At 38.8% G+C, this 16,743-nt stretch overlaps 1 pseudogene; it reads left to right on the top strand.

Moving 5' to 3' along the window:
• Positions 1 to 2,544: 2,544 nt before the first annotated feature.
• LOC123940769 lies at positions 2,545 to 4,389 on the top strand (annotated as a pseudogene).
• The last annotated feature ends 12,354 nt before the right edge of the window (positions 4,390 to 16,743 follow it).

Here is a 16,743-nt window from a genome sequence, read left to right as displayed (position 1 = left end):
AAGAGAATAAGTATTTCTAGCAAATCATAAAATTGCAAGGCCCTTACCGTAGAACTCTAAAACTAGAGAACAAGCACGCTCAGAGTATTACATGTGCCATTTAACTGTTAGTGTTGCTTTTTGGCTTTTATTAAAGAAAACAAAAAATACTGGAGGCATTTTAAAATTACCTTCCACATTTGACCATACTTATTTAATTATATTCAGGTTCTTCACTGAAAAATGAAAAAGATGATTAAAGAAGAGGTGCTTTATATAATAAAGAGAAAAAAATGCTAAATTTCTATCTCACCACATTAATGCCAGAAGCATTAAAAAACTTCTAATCCATTGGGACTGGTATTATGATTTTAACATTTTATTGAGTACATAATGCATTCAAGATATTAGCTTAAGTAATCTGTATACATTATCTCCTTACATACTCAAAACAATCATGTAATTCGGTAATTTTATATGTCTAACTGTACCATTTATTTTATGCTTCAAAAATCATTATGTCAGGCATTTCCAGTAAGAAAACTTTCATATATCTCTGCTGTTTTTTGCAGTGACCAAAAATATACAAATTTCATAAATAAACCGGGGTGCCTGGGTGGCTCAGTGGGTTAAAGCCTCTGCCTTCTGCTCAGGTCACATGATCCCAGGGTCCTGGGATGGAACCCTGTATCAGGCTCTCTGCTCAGCAGGGAGCCTGCTTCCCTTCCTCTCTCTCTGCCTCTCTGCCTACCTGGAATCTCTGTCTGTCAAATAAATAAATAAAAATCTTTAAAAAAATATTCATAAATAAACCAAAGATAGATTAATGAATTTTAATGTATGGAAAATTCCTATAGCAAATGTTGTTTTAGGTTTTAAGCTTATAAACATTTTTTATATATTTTAAAAAATTTTTAATAAACATATAATATATTATTAGCCCCAGGGGTCCAGGTCTGTGAATTGCCATAAGCTTATAAACATTTTAACATACTTGATTCCTTACAGTATCACAAGAATATGGAAATCAAGGTAATACCACCATATATTATTTTTTTATATAAATAAACTTAGATTAAAGAATTTATGGTACACCTGAGTTCACACCAATAATGACAGGTGTTTCTTGAACAAGTACTCTGTCTCCATTTTTAGTATTAGTTTCACCATTATACATTTCTAAATTACAGTAGAGATGCCTGTATTTCAGATTTATTCAATGAGATACTCTTGAAATATGATTTATATTTATTATACATCCATTTCTTCTTAGAAATATGCTTTTTTTCTTTGTTTCTTTTTTGTATTATTCTATCACTTAAGATAAATTGTAACAAAATACAAATGCAAGTCTTCCCCTCAAAAAAAGAACAAACAACTTGCCACTCTGTTGAAGGCTGCCATGTCTTTTGAGAAAATAAAATAAAATAGATGTCAGAACTGAAATTTCTAAACAATACACATTTAAAGGATGTGAATTTATAGAATAGTAAAATAATGCAATGATTTCTTTCCATTTTGTAGCCACTATTAGTAATTTCTCAAGTCAAATCTCTCAAATATGCTTATATTTTATATTATTATAATTGTCATATATTATGTAATTATGACATTGCATGTTATAACATATATTAAATATATATTAAACATGCTGATATCCAAAGCAGGAAACTTTACAATTTTTAGAATTATTATTTGTGCTTTATTTTTTAAGATAACTCTTGAGCATTAAAATACTTGAAATATTTTTAAAATATTGATAATTTTGAATCAAAATATTTTTAATTATCTAAATCTTAAACATAGATTTAGAATGCTATTAATAAATAATATAAAACATGTAGTTGAATTAATGCAACTCTTTAAAATTTATGAACACTGTACAGTTTATCAATCAATTTCAGACTGAGTCAAGACTCCGTCTTAGACTGAGAATAAATTTATTACAAAAAGGCTATGTTGCAGTTGTTAATTTTAATAATTCTAATCACTGAATAATTCTAATCACTGAATTATTTAATAATTCGAATCACTAATAATTCTAATCACTGAATAATTCTAATCATTAGAATCATTAAAATTCTAATTTTAATAAATCTAATCACTGATTAGAATTAATAATTCTAATCATTGTCTATAGACAATAGAGTGACTCATTAGGATATAGCTTAAAGAGATTTTTTTGCATATTCAATCAACATATTCACTACCAAATATGTTATTTATATAAATATATTGTATCTATAATTTCATATTACATATAAATATTTTAAATATAAATATTTTAAGTAAACTCCACACCCAACATGGGTCTTGAATTCACCACCCCATGATGGCGAGTCCCATGCTCTTTTGACTGAGCCAGCCTGGCACCAAAAAGTATATTTTTTAAGTGCCAAAATAAATCAAATTTTTTTCCACTTTAAAAAAATATGCTTTGGGGACATATATTACCTGGGTCTTATACATTACCATAAGTATCAACTGCAAGGAATCTGACTCTACTCCTAATGTGTAGGCATTTATTTCTTTTCCAGAATGGAAGATTTTATAAAATTATTTCAAATGGGCCCCGTCTGGCGCACCTCTCCTCTCCTCTGTATCTTCAGCCGCAGCCGCGCTCCTGGCCCTGGTCCCGGCACCACGAGCTTCGGCTCGGAGCACTACCTGTGAGCCTCCTCCTCCTACCGCAAAGTGACTGGAGATGGCTCTTGTCTGTCTTCGCGCCTCTCCTGCGGCGCTGGCGCGGGTAGCTTCCGCTCGCAGTCGTTGTCCCGCTGCAATGTTGCCTCCTCGGCCGCCTGCTCCTCGGCCTCGTCGCTTGGCCTGGGCCTGGCCTACCGCCGCCCCGCGTCCGACGGGCTCTACCCGAGTCAGGCGACGGCGCGCACCAACGAGTACAAGATCATCCGCACCAACGAGAAGGAGCAGCTGCAGGGCTTCAACGACCGCTTCGCCGTGTTCATGGAGAAGGTGCACCAGCTGGAGACGCAGAACCGCGCGCTCGAGGCTGAGCTGGCGGCGCTGCGGCAGCGTCACGCTGAACCGTCGCGCGTCGGTGAGCTCTTCCAGCGCGAGCTGCGCGACCTGCGCGCGCAGCTGGAGGAGGCGAGCTCGGCGCGCGCGCAGGCCCTGCTGGAGCGCGACGGGCTGGCGGAGGAGGTGCAGCGGCTTTGGGCGCGCTGTGAGGAGCAGAGTCGAGGGCGACAAGGCGCTGAGCGCGCGCTGAAGGCGCAGCAGCGCGACGTGGACGGTGCCACGCTGGCCCGCCTGGACCTGGAGAAGAAGGTGGAGTCGCTGCTAGACGAGTTGGCCTTTATGCGCCAGGTGCACGACGAGGAGGTGGCCGAGCTGCTGGCCACGCTGCAGGCATCGTCGCAGGCTGCGGCCGAGGTGGACGTGGCTGTGGCCAAACCCGACCCGAGTTCGGCGCTGAGGGAGATCCGTACCCAATATGATCCCTGGCTGCCAGAACCTCCAGTCAGCGGAAGAGTTGTACAAGTCCAAGTTTGCCAACCTGAATGAGCAGGCAGCGCGCAGCACCGAGGCCATCCGGGCAAGCCGCAAGGAGATTCACGAGTACAGGCGTCAGCTGCAGGCACGCACCATCGAGATTGAGGGGCTGCGTGGGGCCAATGAGTCCTTGGAGAGGCAGATCCTGGAGTTGGACGAGCGGCACAGTGCAGAGGTGGCTAGCTACAGGATAGCATCAGGCAGCTGGAAAATGATCTGCGGAACACCAAGAGTGAGATGGCATGCCACCTTCGGGAATACCAGGACCTGCTCAATGTCAAAATGGCTCTTGATGTTGAGATAGTCGCTTACAGGAAACTGCTGGAAGGTGAGGAGACACGTTTTAGCACCGGTGGATTAAGCATTTCAGGGCTGAATCCACCCTCCAATCCGGTTTATCTGCTCCCACCTAGAATCCTCAGTTCTACAACCTTTAAAGTCTCATCCACTGGGCTGTCTCTTAAGAAAGAGGAGGAGGAGGAGGCTTCTAAGGCAGCCTCTAAGAAAACCTCCCAGATAGGGGAAAGTTTTGAAGAAATACTGGAGGAGACAGTAATATCTACTAAGAAAACCGAGAAATCAATTATAGAAGAAAGCGCCACTTCAAGCCAAAAAATATGGTTCTGTTGTTTAAAAAAAAAAAAAGTTAATGCTTAAGAGGGGATAATATGCATTTGACTTGTTAAAGAGCCTATTCCTGAACCAAAACACCTGTCACCACTAGAAAATGTCTTCAAGGCTTCAGTCTCCTATCTAGCATTGAACACTCCACTTTCTCTAATAAGACAACCACCCCTTAGGTTGGAGCAAAGTGCAGTCCTAGAGCAAATCACAGAGGAGTTATCTAAGAACTCAGCTTTCTCACCTAAAGCTCAGGCTTCACAGCGTTAGATGATTCAAGTACAGAGGAAGTACAAACTAAGGTGCTGATCTATGATCATCATCATTTGCTGTGAATTGTAATTGAAACTTACCTTCGCTCACCATACCCAGACCTCACCCGGCCCTATAGTCTCATTCTAGGTACCTAAAACATAAGATCACTGCCAAAGATAAACCAATGGTCCACATCCAACAGCACTCCGACGAAACTGCTTCACAAGTGATAGGTGTTTTTTAATAGAAACTTCCTCTCGCCCCTCGAAATTCCATCTATCCTTTTCTATCATTCAGGAAAAAAAAAAAAAAAAAAAAAGGCTAGTGTAGTATTCTTCCCCCTTAAACACAGGTTCTTCTCAAAAGAACTTAACTTACATATTTGATTCAATGGGTAAAATTAGATGCATATTGACCATTTATGTGATTTGTGTAATGACTTCTCCCTGCCCATTTCACATCCTTCCAATTCTGTAAGTGAAGAAAAATGGCAGTGATGAGTTTTAAGGGTTGTCCCCAACAAATAATGAAAAGAGTCCCTAGATTTTAGGCTTTCAACTTCTTCAAATCCACTTAATTTAGGGGGAAAAAAAGTATGAAGAATGTAGTTGTTCACTTTAACTTTAGAAACATGGTCATAGTGCCGCATGCTGTGATTAAGCTGACCTTAGGTTTAGTAGTAGAAGCTAGAAGAGGTGAGTATTTGTGTGAATGGAAAAAGTCAAGGTATCATTGATCTGTGAGTTCATTTGTGGTGATCTAGAATTAGCTGTTTCAGGCCCTTACCCTTAGAACACACATAGCCCCTTTCTCACTGTCTCAGTCCTAAAGAGGCCTTGCTTTCACTCTCCTTTGCCTTGTAAGAGTGCTGAGTGTAATTACTTTATCACCAGGACACAATGTTACTGCCCAAAAGTAACAGGAATCGCTTCTGGTCAATCACCACCACCAGCAAACATAAAAATGAAATCCTTCTCTTTTCTAAAAGAGTCCTGCCCCACGGTTTTCCCATTGCTGCATGGCTGGTGGGGTCTCCTTTCCCTGCTGGGGAGTCAGCGATGCTCAGGCTAGAGAAGGGCACACGTGCTCTCACTCGTGTGCGAGAAAGGACACTCTGGAGAGTTCGCTTTTCACCTGCCTGACCGTGTAGCAGCCGCATTGCCCCACCTTCCACATGTGCCAAGTTTGATGTAGGGCTAAGTCTGTCCCTGCAGTCCCTTCCGCCAGACCTAAGAGTTGCCATGTCTCTGTCACGCACCTACGCTGAAAGTGCTGTTGTGATAGGGCGTGATGCCGTTACTGAACTTTCTTATCCTAGGACCTGCTTCAGCGGTTCAAGGAACTGGAAAGATACTTTCTCTTCCTCCCTTCCCTCATTCCATCCCTGTCTTTACTCCCCACACTTACTGTAACACGTTAGTAAGATAAGAATTAAAAGTCACACGAATCCCACCAAAAAAAAAAAAAAATTATTTCAAATGTTGTACATTATTCTATGATTCCAAGAAGCTATCTTTTATGGAGTTCCACATAGAAGTCAAATTGACATTAACAACTCACTGCAGAATGATAAGCTTTCATAAAGCATGCCAAAACTTTGAATATTTTATCATTTACTGATCAAGATGTTCCATTACCCTGTCTTTTCTGAGACATTACCAGAACCTATTGTCTTTACTAAAAGTTCATTTCAGAATTTTATTGATATGTCATGAAAAAAATTACCAAAATCTCTGCTAAACTTCATAAACTTGATAGATAAATAGACATTTAATATTATTTTTCCTGGCATTCATAATTTTTAACAAGTTTCTGTGATAGGAAGCAACGATTTTTATAAGACTAGCAATAATTCTTTGCATAAAAATATTGTTGTAATAGTTTCAGTAAGTATACAAATTTTTTCATTGCACTATAAAATGAAATTCAGATAAGTTTTATCTATTTCCAATTTTATGAAGTCTTCCTCTGTGCTTCACAGTGAGTGAGAACTTAACTTTGAGCTTTACATGAGCTTTATATGTGATGATTTTTTTTTTAATATTTTATTTATTTGACAGAGAGAAATCACAAGTAGGCAGAGGCAGGCAGAGAGAGAGGAAGAAGCAGGCTCCCCGCGGAGCAGAGAGCCCGATGTGGGGCTCGATCCCAGGACCCTGGGATCATGACCTGAGCCGAAGGCAGAGGCTTTAACCCACTGAGCCACCCAGGCGCCCCTATATGTGATGATTTTTAAGTGTGTTTGCACTTCAAGTATTTTTTATTTTTTTAGTTTGTAAATAATATTTATAAGAATTTAGGAGTTTCAAAGTAGTTTTCTTAATTTCATACAAAAATTTCAAGTGCTTTATCAATTGAAATAAATACTAACAAAATATTTTCTTTTTATCTTATTTCTGACATTTACACAAAAGTTATTAAGGAAAACGGAAGCATGATCTAGTAGTTTTGTTTCATACCTATCTTAAATTTGTCTGATTCAAAGTAACATCTGGCTGGCAGTTCATGAAACATTATTTTCAATTTCCCTCTCAAATACTAATGTGAATTTTTTTTTAAAGATTTTATTTATTTATTTGATAGACAGAGATCACAAGTAGGCAGAGAGGCAGGCAGAGAGAGAGAGGAGGAAGCAGGCTCCCTGCTGAGCAGAGAGCCCGATGTGGGGCTGGATCCCAGGACCCTGAGATCATGAACTGAGCTAAAGGCAGAGGCTTTAACCCACTGAGCCACCCAGGTGCCCCCACTAATGTGAATATTTTTAAGGCAAAAACTCATAGTACTAAAAATTGAGACTTATTGCAATAACAAATAATCTGAGGTATTCTAATATAATTGTATGATATTGCTTAAACTCACATGTTAGGTAGGTTTCATAATGTGCAACTGACTACTAAAATGATAGCAAAATCCTTTATCTTTCCCATGTTATGAATAGTTGAGATTATTAGTAAGAATTTTTTGTGGGTCACAGTTATTCAGGAATGCAAGATATTTACCAATCAGAAACAGAGTATATTTCCTTTATACTTCCAAAAATTTCTTCCAAAAAAAAAAAGATTGACTAGTCTGTTCAATGTAGGTACCAAAACAGAAATGATTTAGAACAAAGAGGAAAGCTAATGTCCAAAGTTGCCTAGTAGTATGGTAGTGTACTTCAGATATGTCATTAAGTGTAGAAACATATCTGTTTAGTTCATCTGAGATCCAGGCTAAAGAAAAGGAGATGATTCTTTCTCACTCTAGAACTTCCATGTTCTAAGTCTTTTCCTAAACAATGGTTCAGATGTCTAGAGCTAGGAATATTGACCAGATGCATTTTCAATGATTCCTTTGCATAACTGAGATACAGAAAGAAAGAGCATTGCTCCATCCGTTACAACAACAAAACTGAAGAATTAAAAACACAGAACCTTTATTTTACCATAAAAACCAGGAGGTCAAGAAAAATAGTTATCCAACTCTGGGAGACATCACCAGAACTCGCTAAAAGTGAAAAATAATTACTCAGGGCTAAGTGCGGGCCAGTAAGAGAATATAGAAACACTGGAGAGCAAATATGCAAAGGAAATCTGTACTCATTGGTAGACTTTCATTCATGAACTTTATTTAAGTGCTCATAAAAAATAAGCATCAGTCCTGAGAAAGCATCCCTCACAGAACAGGCCTGAAGTAGGAAAAGAGCAACAACCACAGGAAGGTATGAAATTAGTTCAGTTACTTCTCTCTTATGAAACAAAATTCTTACCTGATAACAAAAATAGACAAATACATTAAAAGTAAAGAATACCATAGATAAATATCCCTCATGAAATAGATCATCAACAAAATATTAGCACACGGAATCCAGAAATATAGAAAAAGAGCAATATATCACCACAAATTGGGTGAACGAAGGCTGTTTCAACGTTTAAATTATTTCAACAATTAAATGAATTCATCATAAGAGTCTAAAGAAGAAAAGCAATTCTTCTCATAGGTACAGGTCAAAATTTATCATTTACTCAAGACAAAATGAAAGGAAACCACAAAAACAAACAGTTATAATGCTAAATAATTTCTCTCTATAACTTGGTACAAGATAAACATGTTTTCTCTTAATGCCCCATTCAACATCATACTAGAAGTCCTAGCCAGGGCAACAAGCAAAACACAACGGGAAAGAAAGAAATGAAAACAGATGAGACAGGAGGGAAAAACAAAACAAAACAAAATAAAACAAAACTGTCTCACTGTCTCTATTTACAGATGACATCAGTGTCCACATTTTTAAAAAAATCAACAAAAATACCAAAAGGCTCTTAAATCTAGTAAGTCACTTTAGGAAGATTGCAGGAAATAATATAAATATGAAAATGTCAATTGTATTTCCATATACTAGAAATAAACAGTGTCAATTTTTTTTTAAAGATTTTTTATTTATTTATTTGACAGAGAGAGAGATCACAAGTAGGCAGAGAGGCAGGCAGAGAGAGAGGAGGAAGCAGGCTCCCCGCGGAGCAGAGAGCCCAATGTGGGGCTCGATCCCAGGACCCCGAGATCACGACCCGAGCCCAAGGCAGCGGCTCAATCCACTGAGCCACCCAGGCGCCCCAACAGTGTCGATTTTAATAGCAGCACCAAAAAAAGGTAAAATTCTTAAGTATAAATATTTTAAAAATTGCAGGTTCTTTACATTGAAAATTATACAGTACTCATGAAGGAAATCCTAGATAAAAGAGAAGCTAAATGTATGGAGAATTTTGCCTTGTTCATGAATTGAACCCTCAAAATTATGAAGACCTCAATCCCCTCTTGACTTATAGAGAAAGTCAATTATCATATGGCTTCATTTACTTGTGGAACATAAGGAATAGCCTGGAGGAAATTATAAGAAGGAAGGGAAAAATGAAGGGGGGAAACCAGAGGGGGAGATGAACCATGAGAGACTGTGGACTCCGAGAAACAAACTGAGGGTTTTAGAGGGGAGAGGGGGTGAAAGGATGGGTTGGCCCAGTGATGGGTATTAAGGAGGGCACGGATTACGTGGAACCCTGGATATTATACGTAAACAATGAATCTTGGAACACTGCATCAAAAATTAATGATGTACTATATGGTGACTAACATAACATAATAAATAAATTTTTCAAAATAATAATTAAAACAAAATCAGTCCCCTCATTTGATCTATAGAATCATGATAGCCCCAAAAGAAAGCCCAGCAGAAATATTATAGATACTGACATGCTTTTCCTAAAATTTATAAAGAAAAGCAAAGACACCAGAGTAGCTAAAACAAAAGAATATATTTGAAGGATTTGTGCTGCCTTTCTTCATGACTTCATAAAAAGCTACATTAAAAAAAAAAGCTATATTAAGACATTGGAGTATTAGTGAACAGCTAAACACATAGATCAATGGAGCATGAGAAAGAATCCAGTGACCAACTACACAAATATGATGAGATTTCTGACAAAGCCATAATGTTAGCATTTGGACATAAACATGCAAAAAGTAATATTAAAAAATCTTGACCCAGGGACACCTGGGTGGCCCAGTTGTTAAGCATCTGCCTTCAGCTCAGGTCATGATCCCAGAGTCCTGGGATCAAGCCCTGCATCGGGCTCCCTGCTTGGTGGGAAGCCTTCTTCTCCCTCTCCCACTCACTCTGTTTGTATTCCTGCTCTCACTATCTTTCTGCCAAATAAATAAATAAGATCTTTTTTAAAAAAGTCTTGACCCATATCCTATACTCTAGACAAAAACTTCAAATGGCTCAGTCTTAAATGTAAAACATAAAAATGCAAAACCTCTACCTAGAAACGTAGGAGAAAATTTTTATTACAATGTATTCAGGACAGAGTTCTTTTCTTTTTTCAAAGATTTTATTTATTATTTGAGAGAGAGTTTGTGTGCATGAGCAAGGGGAGGGGCAAAGGGAGAGGGAGAAGCGGACTCCCCACTGAGGGAGGATCCCAATGTGGGGTTTGATTCCAAGACCCTAAGATCATGCCTTAAGCCAAAGTCAGACATTTAACCGGCTGAGCCACCTTGGTGCCCCAAAGAGAGAATTCTTAGATGTGCTTAGATCAAAGCACAAAGATATTTCTAAATCACATAGTTGACAAATAAGTTGTATTCATAATAAGTAAATCTCAGAACCCAACTATAAAAAACCAAATATATAATTAAAAATGAGATAACGTTTGGATAAACACTTAACAAGATGCACAGATGATAAATAAGCACATGAGAAGAAACTCAATAAATTACCTATTAGAAAAATATCATTAAAATTACAATGTAATATTATTACACACATATCAGAAATGACTTTAAAAGGCTGACAACACTAAGTGTTGGTGAGGGTACAGATCCTACATTACTAGTGGAAATGCAAAATAAAAATAAACACTTTGTGAAACACTTAGCAGTTTTTGTGAAATTAAATACATACTTATCATATACCCCAGCAATCACACTTCTAGTTATTTGTGCCAAAAAGTAAAAATGTATATTCATACTAAAACTTGTAGTGTTTATAGAATCATTAGTCATAATCTGAACAAATGGAAACAATCCAAATGTCCTTCATTCCATAAATGGATAAACAAAATGGCAGTATATCTAGCCATACAACAAAATACCACTCACAAATAAAAAGAAACAAACTATACACAAAACAGGGATGAATTTTAAGTACATTTTACTAAGTGAAAGAAGCAAGACTCAAAAGGCTATAAACTATATGATTCCACTTATATAGCATTATAGAAAATGCTAAATGGTAGAAATGAGAACAGGTTAATAGTTGCCAGTAGCTTGGAGATGGTAGGAAATGTTGACTATAAGCAGTTGGCAGAAGAAAACATTTTCAGACAATGGCATTCTTCTGTACCTTGAAGGATGCTTCCCAGATGCAGAGGATCATGGTTTGGGCAAGCATTTTGCCATGAAGTAATTAGGTTAAAGCTTTTCTGCTTGCTATCAAAATGTTTTATTCTTAACTTCTTACACTGGTCACTAAAACCCAGACCTCTTTTTAGGTTTTGGTACCAATATTATATTTATTGAATTAAGTTTAGACACAAAAGTAGAGAAAGCATTTTGGAATACAAGTTGTTTAAGGGAGATGGACATTTATTTTTAACTCCTATGACAACAAATTTGTAGGTATGGTAGATATTCAGAGTGATGAAATATCTCTCATCAGGGATCAAAACTTTCATCTTTTGATTCCACCATCCATAGTTTATGTTTCCATTCTCAATTTCATCATGTGATAGTCTGTGTTGGACAACCCATCTTCATGCTCAAATCCCAGTTCTAGGCCCAAAACAAAGTAATTGAAGACCAAAGCAAGCAAATGAAAGTATGCTGAAACAGTGTTTTAGTGTGAGTTAAGAGTAAACAAAGGTTTTAAATTTTGAGGAACTGAACAATTCGTGTGACTTGGTGGAAACGGAGCTTACTGAAAACCTTTCAGTAGGAGGGGCTTGCAGGTTACCACAGGGGAACTGGAAATCCAGTCTTTCCAAAGATAGTTTGAAGTAGATCCTAACAGCTGAGATGTGTGCAACTGGAGTTCCTTTGTACGCGGGTTTATGTCCCATACATGTCACCAGAAAACAGCTCTCAGGTGACTTCTATTCACCTGCTTTGCCTGAATATTGCCCTGGACTCAGAGGTTAGGAACTGTTGGCAAAGGTGAAACACTTAGATGTCATTCCTCACATCCTGGGTCTGCTGGACCTCACCATCTGTGTCTTTGGCTCTACAAGGAGCTCTGCCTTATTGGATAGCTGTGGAAAGGGAGAGACGGTTCTTCTTCCTCAAGTTTCTGTGAAGAGGAGAACATTTCTACTTAAGGGATAAACCCTTTAGTTTCATTTTCTTACTCAAACTTTACCAGGGTAGGAGGAATAGCTACAACATTGTCCAAAGGGACATTGTGAGAAATAATTTCTGTTGCTACTGTTTTAGTATGGTCATTTTTGTTATTACTATTATTATTATTACCATTATTCTATTACATGATAATTAGCATTTACAGTCTCTGTAGAAAGTGCATATTCTTTGAAGAGAACTACAGGTAAAATCTTTGACTGCTCATGAGAAGCCTAAGTTGTCCAATTCTGCTGGTGACTAAGGTAGGAAGTCTTTCTAATCCAGACACAAAGTCTGAGACTGTCCATTTAGCGATGACCTAAAGCCACCTTTCCAAATCAGAGTTAGTTGCAGCATAGTCGTCTGTTCCTCTGCTATATCTTAATTTTTTCAACGTGTTCCAAATATGAGAATGAAAACTATTTTGTTTATGGTCCTTTAAATCTACCACACCCTTGTCGCCTGTAGCATGCCCTTTTAACAGATGACGTGCATATAGTTGCAACCCGAGTCATGTTTAATAGTTAACATGAACTCTCTCCCCTTAGTGTGATGCTGCCTCTTGCTTGGTCTTTGAATTCTGACAGTTACTTCAGCTCAGGGCCCACCAATAAGAGAAAATCAAATTTTGTCAGTTACAGGGTACCCACAATAAATAATCAATAGCAGCTTGGACTGGACTCAGAGAAATGTTAGGGGGCCCTGCAGGGAAGCAAACGGATTGCAACAGAGAAAAATTTAACCCGCAATTGAAGACCAGGTGCAGAAAGAGACAACAGTGGATACAGCTGTGCATTTAAGACCCTTTCTGCTGTGACTTGGGCCTTTATTTTGTCTTGCCTCATTAGCCTAGACAGAGTCACTTTCCCAGCTCCCGCAGCTGCACATGAGGAGTCCTGGGCGTGAGCGGCTGCCGAGCCCCCACGCTTCCCTCTGGTTTGTTATCTATGATTAACAGGAATGTTGGTTTTCATATTTCTGACTCCAGGACAGAAACCTGACAACAGCAGCAATTAACTCCCTCTTCTCTTTCTTTTAGGTAATGATCCAAGCCTCTTCCTTTGATACAAAATGCGTTACAATATGACAGAAGAAAAATCTCAAATTGGCCAGATAAAACAAAGTGTAATTGCCCTGAGGAAGCTGAAGGCTTTTCCTTTACACCGTCTCTCCTCTACTCAGTATCTTTTTTTGACTAGTCCTGTCCGTGATGTATGACTTTCTTTTTCCTTCAGTTGAAATCCCTGGCAGTTGTCTCACTATATTTATAAACACTCCTATTGCATTTGGCATGCTATCCATCATTTTCCACTGCTCCTGTCCTGTCTCCTGTTTTCTGCTAGCTCCTATGTCTCAGTGGACTCCTCAGGCCTCTCATGTGAGCCGAAGATTCTCTGCACTCAGTTCACTCTATAGGGTAGATGCTCACTCCAGACAGGAACCTAATAATAACAATAACAACAACATTACCCTAAGTAGAGTAAATAAATTAAGTATCTTTTTGGAAACTGAAGCTGCAACTAACATTATCCAAGCCCATTACCTCTGTCATTTAAATGATTGTTATCATTCCCCTCCTTAAAATGTATTGAAAACCATATCTTTCTCTGCTTCCTTGTCCTTCTAGCTTAGGCCATAAGACTTTTTTTTTTTTTTTTTTTTTTTTATTTATTTGAGAGAGTGAGCAGTGGGGAGAGGCAGAGGGAGAAGAAGGGTCATCTATAGCCTCCTTTCTCCCATTAGTCAAAATTTGACCCAGAGGATATTAATTCCCCCACACTTTACTTTCAAGTCTTTCATTCATAGATGCTAGTGAACCTGGGAATTTCTTGTGTCCCAATAGAAACAGGTGAGTCTTGGAGTGAGAGAACAGAGGTTCCTGTTGCAGGAAGGAGATGAGCGCCGTCATGTTCTGTCCACAGGCAACAAGGAAAATTACCTTGCCAGGTGATATTCCCAAGAACAGGGTCTGAGATAGGGATTCTGGTGCCAACTGAGGGACGGTTCTTCAGTATAAGCCTGTAGGTTACAAAATAGAGCAGGCTACGAAAGGAGAAGGAGATGAGAGTGATGGAGTCAGCCCTAGTCTGACCCACAAGAAGACTCAACCATAAGCGCCACAGAGTTCCTCCTTCCCCTTGAGGCAAGAGTGTTAGAATTTTAACCCATGTACCCATCCCTCATTGGCAATAGGCTGTCCTGGGAGGGATAGAGGGGATATGTTCCCAGTTTACGTGGTTTTCATCAGCTGAGAAAAATGACCAGGACAAGTCTTTAGAAGCTACCACTCACAGTAGCTGGGAGACATCTGTCAGGACGCCATTAGCCCAGTAAATTGTACGTAGGAGAACCTGCTCCAAGGAAATCTTCTGCTATCCTCCATCCCACAGCACAAACTGTCACTAGTATATTTTGTTTCTTTTAGGATAGTTGCTCCAGCCCAGAAAGCAGGGCAAGAACGTGCACACTAAGTAAGGCCTAAACTAAATCTAGATCAGATCATTATTCTGATTACCTGAAGCTGTCCATGTCATTTCAAGACATCTGTAACCTGATGCTGGGAGAAGCAACCACATAGGTTTTTTGAAAATATATAATATTTGATGAATGCTATACTATATCATGAGAGAAAGCCAATTACTTAGTAAAAAGGAAATAAAATCGAGGAAAATAATATGCAGAGTGGTATTGATATGACCCCAATGGACACTTCGATAGTGGAAACATGGTAAATATGTTGACTGTCTTAATGTGCTACATTGAAAGTAAGCTTTTTGTTTTGGGGGGTTTTCTCAGAGAAAACTGTAACACCACCAAGCACTAAATATTTCTCTCAGTGACTCCCTCCCCTTCAGACCCTCTTCTACTTTCCAATAACTTTAATTAATTTTCTCAACTATTTCAAATGCTGGAGACTGTCCTTCCCAGAATATTTCACATATAATCTCCTTCTGTCTTCTGCAAAGCACCTCAGTTCTAATCATTTCACCTTTCTTATTTTCTTCCAAAATAATTGCCCTATGTGTCTGTCTTTTAACCTGGACCCAAACTTAACTATAGTTTCCTATGAATGTCTCAGATTAATTAAAAATTTACCCTGTCTCAATAGCTGCCTTCACTTGTTTTTATTTATTTATTTTAATTATTTATTTATTTATTTTTAATGTAAAGTTATGTGGAGAGACAGTTTAAGTCACAGACCCCCTCCCCACCAACAGCCCCAACACCACAATGCTTACTGGTTGAGCCTATCCTCAGAAAGTTGGGGTTTTATTTGTTTTTGTTTTTTTCTCCCCCTAATGTTACAGGCCTTATTTTGGAGTTTTAACCTTGTAAGAAAAGTACATTCACATCTTAGTATCACATTCCTGACACTAAGAAATAAACAGTACATTTTAAGAATTACTATAAACTTAAATTTAGCACTGTTTTTTTTTTTTTCCATTTTATTTATTTTTTCAGCGTAACAGTATTCATTCTTTTTGCACAACACCCAGTGCTCCATGCAAAACGTGCCCTCCCCATTACCCACCACCTGTTCCCCCAACCTCCCACCCCTGACCCTTCAAAACCCTCAGGTTGTTTTTCAGAGTCCATAGTCTCTTATGGTTCGCCTCCCCTCCCCAATGTCCATAGCCCGCTCCCCCTCTCCCAATCCCACCTCCCCCCAGCAACCCCCAGTTTGTTTTGTGAGATTAAGAGTCATTTATGGTTTGTCTCCCTCCCAATCCCATCTTGTTTCATTTATTCTTCTCCTATCCCCCTACCCCCCCCCATGTTGCTTCTCCATGTCCTCATATCAGGGAGATCATATGATAGTTGTCTTTCTCCGATTGACTTATTTCACTAAGCATGATACCCTCTAGTTCCATCCACGTCGTCGCAAATGGCAAGATTTCATTTCTTTTGATGGCTGCATAGTATTCCATTGTGTATATATACCACATCTTCTTGATCCATTCATCTGTTGATGGACATCTAGGTTCTTTCCATAGTCTGGCTATTGTAGACATTGCTGCTATAAACATTCGGGTACACGTGCCCCTTCGGATCACTATGTTTGTATCTTTAGGGTAAATACCCAGTAGTGCAATTGCTGGGTCATAGGGTAGTTCTATTTTCAACATTTTGAGGAACCTCCATGCTGTTTTCCAGAGTGGTTGGACCAGCTTGCATTCCCACCAACAGTGGAGGAGGGTTCCCCTTTCTCCACATCCTCGCCAGCATCTGTCATTTCCTGACTTGTTAATTTTAGCCATTCTGACTGGTGTGAGGTGATATCTCATTGTGGTTTTGATTTGTATTTCCCTGATGCCGAGTGACATGGAGCACTTTTTCATGTGTCTGTTGGCCATCTGGATGTCTTCTTTGCAGAAATGTCTGTTCATGTCCTCTGCCCATTTCTTGATTGGATTGTTTGTTCTTTGGGTGTTGAGTTTGCTAAGTTCCTTATAGATTTTGGATACTAGCCCTTTATCTGATATGTCGTTTGCAAGTCGTCGCGGA

This window comes from Meles meles, chromosome 4 (genome assembly GCF_922984935.1).
Source record: "Meles meles chromosome 4, mMelMel3.1 paternal haplotype, whole genome shotgun sequence".
Lineage (NCBI taxonomy): Eukaryota > Metazoa > Chordata > Mammalia > Carnivora > Mustelidae > Meles > Meles meles.
This window is presented reverse-complemented; position numbering and strand designations above follow the sequence as displayed.